The sequence below is a fragment of the Eptesicus fuscus genome, chromosome 24 (assembly GCF_027574615.1).
Source record: "Eptesicus fuscus isolate TK198812 chromosome 24, DD_ASM_mEF_20220401, whole genome shotgun sequence".
Lineage (NCBI taxonomy): Eukaryota > Metazoa > Chordata > Mammalia > Chiroptera > Vespertilionidae > Eptesicus > Eptesicus fuscus.
The window spans coordinates 4,235,746-4,246,559 of record NC_072496.1 but is presented as its reverse complement, the minus strand read 5'-3'; positions in this window follow the sequence as shown (position 1 = coordinate 4,246,559).

Sequence of the window (10,814 nt, the reverse complement as noted above, 5' to 3'; positions counted from 1 at the left end):
GAAGATAGTGAATTTTTTTTGCAACGAACGGCGCTTTGAAGGATGCAGTCATTTGGAAGCTCAGTCTGACTTGGACTCTTTGTTCTTTTGTGTGTGTGTGTTGTTTTTTTTTTAATTTCTTTATTGATTAAGGTATCACATATTTGTCCTCGTCCCCCCATTTCCATCCCACCCCCCTCCCCACACATGCCCCCACCCCCCTGTTGTCCTTAATCGCTGGTTAGGCTCATATGCTTGCACACAAGTCCTTTGGTTGATCTCCCCCTTTACCCCCACCCTTCCCTACCCTCCCCCCGAGGCCCGACAGTCTGATCCATGCCTCCTTGTTTCTGGGTCTGTTCTTGTTCATCAGTCTATGCTGTTCATCATTTCCCCTAGATGAGTGAGATCATGTGCTATTAGAAATACACTTACAAGAACCGAAAATGAGACAAGCAACAATGGTTATGGTGACAGGCAAATGAATCGGTCTGTAGTGAGTTTCTTTCTGGGCTAACAGTTCTTTTGAGACCCAATTTCAATGTCTAACAGTTCCTTATGTGTACATGTCAGCACTGACATTTCAGTTCTGGATGGTGGACAACTGGTGGTAATGCAGGTCCGACTCTGTCTGGTTTGGTCCTGGGCAATCTGCAGTGATGCACAGCTGCTAACTGCTAGTATGGGAAGGCCACATCAGCGTCTTCTGTCTCTGGACTGCTTCTCTTCTGTCTTCATGGCTGGAGTAGTCCTGTCGATTCCTCTCTTGCTAGAATCCACATGGTCTCGGAGTTGTTTTCTGCCGGTCGCCATCTTCTTCTCTCCCTGACTTGGACTCTTTGAAACGGGGCTCCGTGGAAAGACAACCGCACCCCCACCCCCCACTCTTCACTCTGGAGGAGATATTTCGTCTTTTTCTTTCCTCCCACCCCACCCCCCCTTTTTTCTCTCTCTTCTTTCTTTTAAAGCACAGTGCTTTGCCCATAAGAGACACTTGATAAATACATGGAGACTTGCTTTAGATATACACTGAGTGGCCAGATTATGATGATCTCTGAACGCGTAATAATCTGGCCACTCAGTGTCTATCCTATATAATAAAAGGCTCATATGCAAATTGTCCCCTCGACCAGGAGTTTGACCAGCAGGCAGGCAGGCCAACCGCCCATGTCCCCTCCCCCTGGCCAGGCTGGCTGGACCTCACCCATGCACAAATTCATGCACCAGGCTTCTAAAATATATATATACACACACACACACACACACACACACACACACACACACACACACACCAAGTGACCAGATTATTATGCGTTCAGCGATCATAATAATCTGGCCACTCAGTGTATATCTAACTCTTGTTAGGAGATGCTTTCCAATGAACTGATTAAACTATCTGTAATGGAAAGTGTTGCCTCTCTTGTCTTAATTTTAAGTCTGAGGAGCTAAAAGTTCTGAGAAAGGGTGTGTACCAGTGCAGAGCAAATTCCTTATGTGATTAGTCAAGCTACCTGACTTCAAACAAGTTTTATTCCTGTCTGCTGACAAACTGCATGGCCTATTTCTGTGTGGCCCAGATCAGGTTGGATCAACATGTTTGGCCAGGGAAAATGAGTAAATCCCCAATTAAATCGACTTGTTTGGGCAAAACAAATGAATATATTATGACATGAGCCAAGCAGGAACTTCCCCTGCAACTTTCCTATGAATATGACACACGTTCAATGTCTAAAGGTTTCTCCCATGACTGCAGGGAGCCGAGTGGTACCTGCCTGGGTGCACGTCAAAGGTTACGCAAGTTTAGGAGCCTGTGATACGCTGATGATTTGACTCGGAACTGAATGATGGACAGAGTAATGCTAGGACCTTAATCACAAATCTGCCTCTGGTTCTGGTGAGACTGCTTGGGGAAACTCTGAGATGGAAAACAGAAATGCTCTCTTATCGGGACCTTTGATTTTTAATGGCCCTCTTTTGAAAGTGCCTAGATTAGCCCATGAAAGTAGTCATTTCTGCCACATGCATGTGGCTTTCGAGTTTAAGGAAAACATACTTCCTCCCCCGTGGTATTTCATGATGCGTTGTTTTGTTTTTCAGTGATGAGTAAGTACCTGAATAACAAGAATATGGTGGCTCTATATATTGATTTCAGAGAGGAAGGGAGAGGGAGAGGGAGAGAGAAACATCAATGATGAGAGAGAAGCATGGATCAGCTGCCTCCTGCATGCCCGCTACTGGGGATCGAGCCTACAACCAGGGAATGTGCCCTGACCGGGAATCGAACCGTGACCTCCTGGTTCATAGGTCAAAACTCAAGCACTGAGCCTCGCCGGCCGGGCCCTGGCCTCTCTGCTTCTGGTGCCTGCTGGTAATCCTTGGTCTTCCGTGGCTTGCAGCTGCATCACCCCCGTCTCTGCCTCTGTTGTCCCCGGGCCTTCCTTTTGGGTCTTCACATCATCTTAGAAGGACACCAATCACTGGACTTAGGGCCCCACCTTCATCCAAAATGACTCCGTTTGAACTAGTGACATCTGCAAAGATTCTACTTCTAAAGGATGTCACCTTGTGAGGTTCCAGCTGGGGAAGCAAAAGGAAATTCTAGAACCCAATAATGCATCAACTGATCCTGCTCATTAGGCATCAGAGATGGATTTCATCCAGGTTTTAGGTGTTTTTATCTGCCTCCCGAGATGTTAGTTGGTTTCTGGAAATTATATATAAAATGCATAGGTTTTTCTTCCCATCACACCTAATAAATGTTGACACCTCTCTTTTTATTTATTTTTTATTTTTAAAATATATTTTATTGATTTTTTACAGAGAGGAAGGGAAAGGGAGAGAGAGCTAGAAACATCGATGAGAGAGAAACATCGACCAGCTGCCTCCTGCACACCCCCCACCGGGGATGTGCCCGCAACCAATGTACATGCCCTTGACCGGAATCGAACCTGGGACCTTTCAGTCCGCAGACCGACACTCTATCCACTGAGCCAAATCGGTTTCGGCGACACCTCTCTTTTTAGAAGTAGGGAATAATACTAATTATTATCACTATTGTCATTAGCATCCTTAATACGTCACTACTACAGGTGATGGATTGTTATATTATCATTACCCTCTTGACCTCAGTTGACACTGTTGTCCTCATTGCCATCTCTGGGATTCGAGGGAACAAGGTGTAATGTGAACCTCTTGTCCCTGCTGGCTGGGGAGCTCACACAAGCTGGTCGGGCAGAAGCGAAGCTGCAGACGTGATCCCGTCTTGCAAGTAGTCACTTGCATTTTATTGCCTTTATTGAGAAACACCCTCACGCCGTCACCCTGTGACCACAGGACGGAAGGATGTCTGCGTTCCAGGGGAGCTGCCGAGCCAGGGTGATGTCTGGAGAGTCCACGTGCTGACCAGAGGCAGGACGAGTGGGGTTCTTTCATCTTGGGAGTTGATATCAGCACTCAAGCATCTGAGCTGTGCCCACATGTCCTTCCTTGGCTGCCATAAGGAAGTGCTGCTGTGAGGTGGGTTGAGGTTGCTGTCACATCTTCGTCAGTGCCAAGTTCAAAGACCGATGCCATCTGATGGCCTCACTGTGCCCCGTGGATAGCCTGGACCCCCCAGAATCCTCGGCGGAAGTGTAAGCCTTTACGTTTGTTTTTGGAGGGGCAGCCTGGCTATGCTGCTGGGCCCGCCATGTATTGCCTCCAGAAGGGGTTTGAGGCCACCCTTTGTGTCTGCAATCTGGTTCCCACCTTCTGGGTCCTGCTAATTTCCTGGCCCTGCCTTCTTTTCGGTCCCATCTCCCATCTGTCGAATAATTCTGAAATAATAGTTAAATGATGCTTAGCTTCCCACCTTCCCATTAAACAGTTGAATGGGCAGCACCTTATGAGACTGAGACCTTCACACGTCTTGCTGTGGCCCTAGGAGGAACCCATGGGCCTTGGAGACAGCATATGGAAGGAGGGAAACGATGGAAGAAGGCTTAGGATGACATAGTTTTTTGTTTTTTTTGTTTTTTTTTAAAATATGTTTTATTGATTTTTTTACAGAGAGGAAGGGAGAAGGATAGAGAGTTAGTAACATCGATCAGCTGCCTCCTGCACACCTCCCACTGGGGATGTGCCCACAACCAAGGTCCATGCCCTTGACCGGAATCGAACCTGGGACCCTTCAGTCCGCAGGCCGATGCTCTATCCACTGAGCCAAACCTGTTAGAGCAGGATGGCATAGTTTTGCCTTGACTGTATAGAGTTGTAAATCAATTGATGAAGAGTGTAGCATGCCAACCTAGCCTAACTGCTCATTTATGCTATCTCCTTAGAGTGATACTGTATGTTCTATGCATTCCATGTTGAAATGTACTTTTATTATTTTCTTTCTTTCAAAAAGCATAGAAATGTTTAATGAAACAGTAAATGGTTATCTTTTTTTTCCCTTTCTTTCCAAAAGAGCTTAAAATAAGGTCTGTCAAGCCCTGGCTGGCTGGCTCAGCTAGTTAGAGCGTCATCCTGTACACTGAAAGGTCATAGGTTCATTTCCTGGTCAGGGCACATACCTAGGTTTTGGCCTGGTGAGGATTTAAAAAAAAAGAAAAAAGAAAAGAAAAAGGTAAAACAAGGTCCATCCAAACACGATTTTAACTTGATCACCTGTCATTTGAAGTCAGATCTCTCCAACTTTGACAAAAAGCATGGGGTTTGAGGCAATTATCTGAATTATTCAGGAAGCAGATTCTGCTTTAAGTTTCTGGGGCCAAACTGGAACTTTCTGAAGAAAGGTTCAGTTTTTCTCTCAGTTCTCCAGTGAGATTTCAGTTTAGTGAGCTCCATGCTCCAGTCAACGCTCACCCACTGAGCGACGCAGGCTGGGCGGAAATGAGCTGTTTTAAACACCGTGAGTTTGCAGTGCATGAGGCCAGCCAGGTAAAGGTCCTGGCACAGAGCTGGCAGCGCTGAAAGTGACCTCTCTCTCCACTTGGAACTCTTTATCGGCAGCCAGACGCCTATAGGTCACGTCCAACAGTACGTAAAAGCCTCTCCAGAGCTTCCTGTTTAAAATACTTATAAGAGTGTGATTCAGCCTGGCTTTCTGTTACAGCCTGGCCAGCATTTAACCCCTCAGCTTCAGACTCCGGCTCTTGGTCCTCCCTCCCCCCACATCCTTTTTATAAGGGTTCCGTAGATAATTCCTATCAGTGAGCATGCTTTTTTCTCCCATCTTTCAAAAGTTGTCTTGCTGTTCTAGCTGGTTTGGCTCTGGTGGATGGGGCCTCAGCCTGCGAACTGAAGGGTCCCAGGTTTGATTCCGGTCAAGGGCACATGCCCGGGTTGTGGGTTTGATCGCCAGTAGGGGACGTGCAGGAGGCAGCCGATCGATGATTCTCTCTCATCACTGATGTTTCTATATCTCTCTCCCTTCTCCCTTCCTCTCTGAAATCAATAAAAGTATATTTTTAAAAAATTTGTCTTGCTCGACTCCACTACTCCCTTTAATCACCGCTCTATTTTTGTCCTCTTTGGAGCAAAAATCCTATACTTGTCTCCAGCCCATTCGTGGGTTTGTTCTGACCTACGTAAGGAAGCTGTACATTTACATTTCATTGAAGTGTTCATGAAGCTTATCAAAGAGATGTGAAATCAGAGAGCATGGTCACAGATCTCAATGACATAAACATTCCTAAAGACTTCTGAAATACTTTGATTCTTTTGAAAGTAGTTTTCAAAACCGAATCTACACTAATAAAAGAGAAAGATGCAAATTGACCGTACCTCCATGATGCCCACCAGCCAATCAGGAGTGAGTATGCAAATTAACCCAACAAAGATGATGGGTTAATTTGCATACACAGGCACGGAGTGAAGACTGAAGGCTCCGCCTAAGCGAAGACTGAAGACTGAAGGCTGAAGGCTTGGCTCCTCTGCGGACCGGGTCCCGGGTGCCGGAGGAAAACCAGTGCCGGCAGCCAGGGGAAGGAAGGCCTATTGCACGAATCTTCATGCAATGGGCCTCTAGTTTAATATAAAATTGATTTTCTAAAATGTATGCAATAGGAATGCAAGGGAAACGCTTTAGACATTTCATTCTAAACTTGTTCAAGAAGTAGATCTTCTCTAACAGCAATGAATTTCTCATCATCGTCACACTGCACCACATTCAAGTGAGAAATGTTCATTTGCCTCTTCCTTTATTTATTTATTTTTTGCATGTTCATTTTGAAATCTGATTGAAATTCATTCAGTACAGAAAACAATTTAATTTTCATTAAGGCTCTTTCAGACTCGGTACAGTTGCAAAAATATCAAAGAAATGACCCAGACCTCCAGCAACTGCCAAAGAAGGATTTTTGTTGGAAACGTGAAAAAGAAAGCATCAAAATAAAATTAAGTTACCTTTTAAAACCCTGGGGAAAATGCAGCAAGAATTGATCAAACTCAGAAAAGTAACTGGAGAAAAAGACACGGTTCTAAACAGTGAAGAATAAACTACAAGGAAAAAGGAATTCAAATAAAAGTCTACTAACAATCATGGAAGAAAGCTAGTAAAAGAACAAAAGAATGAAACTGAGATAAAGACATTTTAAAAGGGATCAGGGAGGATGTGATAGGAATAGAAAGCAGACACGCACATAAATTAAACATACACATACTTGGAATTTTTGAAGAAGAGAAATAAAACAATGGAACAAAACTAGTGTTTAAGATTTTTAAAGTAACTTTCCAGAAGCAAGAAAACTTAAGTATTGAAGGCGCTCACCACACTTATGGAGAAAATGACCGATTATGAATTCTGAGACATATTTTGGAAAAAATCACTAGATTCTAAAGACAAAAGAAAAAGCCTCAGAGTCTCCAGGCATAACCATAAAATACTTACAAAATAGGCAAGAAAATTAAACTGGCATTAGACTTCTCAAGAACAACATACAAAGCTTTTTTTTAATATATATTTTTTATTGATTTCAGAGAGGAAGGAAGAGGGAGAGAGAGAGATAGAAACATCAATGATGAGAGAGAATCATTGATGGGCTGCCTCCCGCAAGCCCCCTACTAGGGATCGAGCCTGCAATCTGGGTATGTACCCTTGACTGGAATTGAACCTGGGACCCTTCAGTCTGTAGGTCAAGGCTCTATCCACTGAGCCAAACCAGCTAGGGCAAAGCTTTTTAAATGTTTCAGAAATGTATACAGCTTTATGCCAGAACAAGTCCAGCCCTCTTTAAGGAAAAAAATAAAATCTAGCACTCAACAATAAGTTATTCACAATGTTCAAAATCCAATTAAAAATTACTAAACATGCCCCAAAGGGAATACATTTCCATAAGCAAAGAAAAACTGGACCAGATGAATCACATGCAGAAATACTGTGGTATTAGCAGACAGATCCTTTAAAACACCTTTCATAAATACGCTCAAGGATGTAAAGAAAAATGTGGACATAATGAGGTGAGAGAGAGAGAAGCTATACAGAGAAAAGGTCAAATGGAAATTCCAGAGCTGAAAAGGATGATATATATGAAACAAAAATATTTAATAGATGGGATGACTCGATTACAGTGCAAAGGAAAAGATCACCCTGGCCAGAATGGCTCAGTGGTTGAGTGTTGACCTATGAACCAGTCAGGTCATATGCCTGGGATTTTTCTTTAAATATTTTTATTAATTTCAGAGAGGAAGGGAAAGGGAGAGAGGGAGAGAGAGGGAGAGAGAGAGAGAGAGAGAGAGAGAGAGAGAGAGAGAAACATCAATGATGAGAGAGAATCATTGATCGACTGTCTCCTGCACACCCCCCTCCCACCCCCAGTGGGGATTGAGCCCACAACCCAGGCATGTGCCCTTGACTGGAATCGAACCCAGGACCCTTCAGTCCACAGGCTGACGCTCTATCCACTGAGCCAAACCAGCTAGGGCAATAAAAACATTTTTTTTTTAAAAAAGAAAAAAGAAAAGATCATGTACCTGAAGATATAGTAATAGAAATGCTTTCAAATGGAAGCATGGGGGTGGGGGAGAGACTGAGGAAATAAACAAAAACTTTACTTCAATGATCTGTGCGACAATATTAGGTAGTCTAATATGTGTATAATTTGAATCTCAGCAAAGTGGGGGCAGAAAATATTTGAAGAAATAATATCCCAAAAGCTTTCTAATTTATGAAACCATAAACATTCCTACCCACAAAGCTCAATGAACCTTGACCACAATTAGAACAAAATACACACCACCAAGTCTTGCCATCATAAAATTGGTGAAAACAGTGATCAAGACAAGCTTTTAAAAAGCAGGTGGAAAACAAAACACAGTGGCCCAGAGGTAAGAATCATCAAAGACTATCGTCAGAAACAATGGGCGGGAGACGTTGGAATGACAGCTTGGTTTAGCTAAAGGAAAAGGTCTCAACCTAGAATTCTATAGCCAGCAAAAATATTTTTCAAAATAAAGACGTTTCAGACAAGCAAATGCCAAGAGAATTTTGTTTTTTGCCGGGCTACCTTGTATTAAATAAGGGTTTATGGAAGTTTGCTATGCTTAAGGAAAACGGTATCAGGAAGACACACGATATAGTATAGTATAGTGGTCGGCAAACTGTGGCTCACGAGCCACATGCGACTCTTTGGCCCCTTGAGTGTGGCTCTTCCACAAAATACCACGGCCTGGGCGAGTCTATTTTGAAGAAGTGGCGTTCGAAGAAGTTTAAGTTTAAAAAATTTGGCTCTCCAAAGAAATTTCAATCGTTGTCCTGTTGATATTTGGCTCTGTGGACTCATGAGTTGGCCGACCAGTGCACTATACCAAAGAAGGAGAAAGAGGAAGTGAAGGGGCAGAGAGGAAGGGAGAGGAAGAAAAGAAGAAAAGAAAAAGGAGAAGGAGGAGGGGGAGGGGATCGGGAGCAGGACCCAACAAGCAGGAGGAGAAGCAGAACAAACAGAAGCAGGAGCCTATGGGTTTTGTAACTCGATGGGCCTCTGCCTTTGTTTGTGTGTTTTCTATGGCTGTTTTCACCCACAACAGCAGAGTTGAGGAGTTATGACAAACACCAGTTGACTACCTGGCTGTTTATAGGAAACTAGAGGCCCGATGCATGAAATTCGTGCAAGGGGCTCAGCTCGCAGCCCCGGCTGCCTCTGCCGGCCCTTGCAGCCCCTCGCAGCCCAGCTTTGTCGGGAAGGTCGTCCGGAAGGTCGTCAGGCTGTTTTGTCTAATTAGCATATTAGCTCTTCATTATAGAGGATGATTGCTGACCCCCTCGTCTACATATTTCAATAAAATAATGACAGTGAGTATCAGTCTGGATATAAAAGCAAGATCCAACCATAAACTATCGCCATGCAAGCACTAATTGTAAGGGAGTTACCCAAAGTTGCTATATTTATTAATAGCAAAGTCACCCTGGAGATAGGTATAATTAACAGGAATAAAGCGGGGTATTTCCTTAAGAGAAAAAGATCAATTCAGTTATAAGGCATAACAATTTCAATTGTGGATGATTAACACTTGAGTAAGAGAACATCAAAATAACACAAAGCAGCCCAGCCGGCATGGCTCACGGTTGAGTGTCGACTTATGAACCAGGAGATCTCACAGTTTGATTCCCAATCAGGGCACATGCCCAGGTTTCGGGCTTGATCCCCAATGGAGAGCATGCTGGAGGCAGCCAATCAATGCTTCTCTCTCATCATGGATGTTTCTGTCTTTCTCTCCTTCTCCCTTCCTCTCTGAAATCAATAAAAAATAACTAAAAAAAAATAACACAAAGCAAAAACTCTCAGAACAGAGAGAACAAGAAAAATCTATTAACTATAGCTAGACATTTTAACAGTCTTTCTCAACAAATAGCACACAGAAAATAAGTAAGAATGTAAAAGACTTGAACATTGTCAATCAACCCAACTAACTGACATCTGAGGAACAGTCCTCGGAACAACTGCAGAAAATACTTCTTTCAAGCACATATAGATTTTCAACAGAATAGACCATAAGCTGGGTCATAGAATAAATCCCCATACATTGAGCCCTGACTGGTTTGGCTCAGTGGATAGAGCGTAGGCCTGTGGACTCAAGGGTCCCAGGTTCAATTCCGGTCAAGGGCATGGACCTTGGTTGGGCGCTCATCCCGGTGGGGGATGTGCAGGAGGCAGCTGATCGATGTTTCTAACTCCCTATCCCTCTCCCTTCCTCTCTGTAAAAAATCAATAAAATATATTTAAAAAATTTTTTAATCGTTAAGTTAGGGATGCTTGCTCATTTATCACCCAAATCCAACCCGCAGGAGTGGTTCCATCAGATTGAATTTAAGTGCCTGAACGTGGATATTGGAATGAGCATTGATTACATTTAGTCGGTAGCTAAATACTTTTTCGCGAGGTTTCAAACTTGGCAAGATTTTACAGGGTTTGAAAATGGTGAAAAATAAAAATAAAAATAAAAAAATCAAATCAAACGTCAATACCTTCAAATGCCCAAACCCGGCACGAGGGCCTGGATGAACCCCGCAGCAATGCTCATTTTTGTTTGCTGTCATGTCAGACCTTGCTGAGGCAGAGGCTGCACTGGTGTCATGGAAAAAACAGCTTTGGAATCTGACAGTCGAATGCCTGGAGCCAGTCCCAGTCCTGCGTGACAGCGGCCGAGTCACCGGACTTCTCTGCATTCCCGTTTCCTCCGACGCACAACGAGGGCTGCGGCAGACCCCGTGCAACCGAGTCCAGAGAGCGCCTACAGCACACCGGAGGGTTAAGCAAACAGCAGCCATATTGCGACCGGCCCTCCCGGCCAGCGCGGGCCCAGCAGGTGGACCGTCCGGGTCGCGGGCCCCGCAGCTGCGCAGTGGCCCCGCCCTC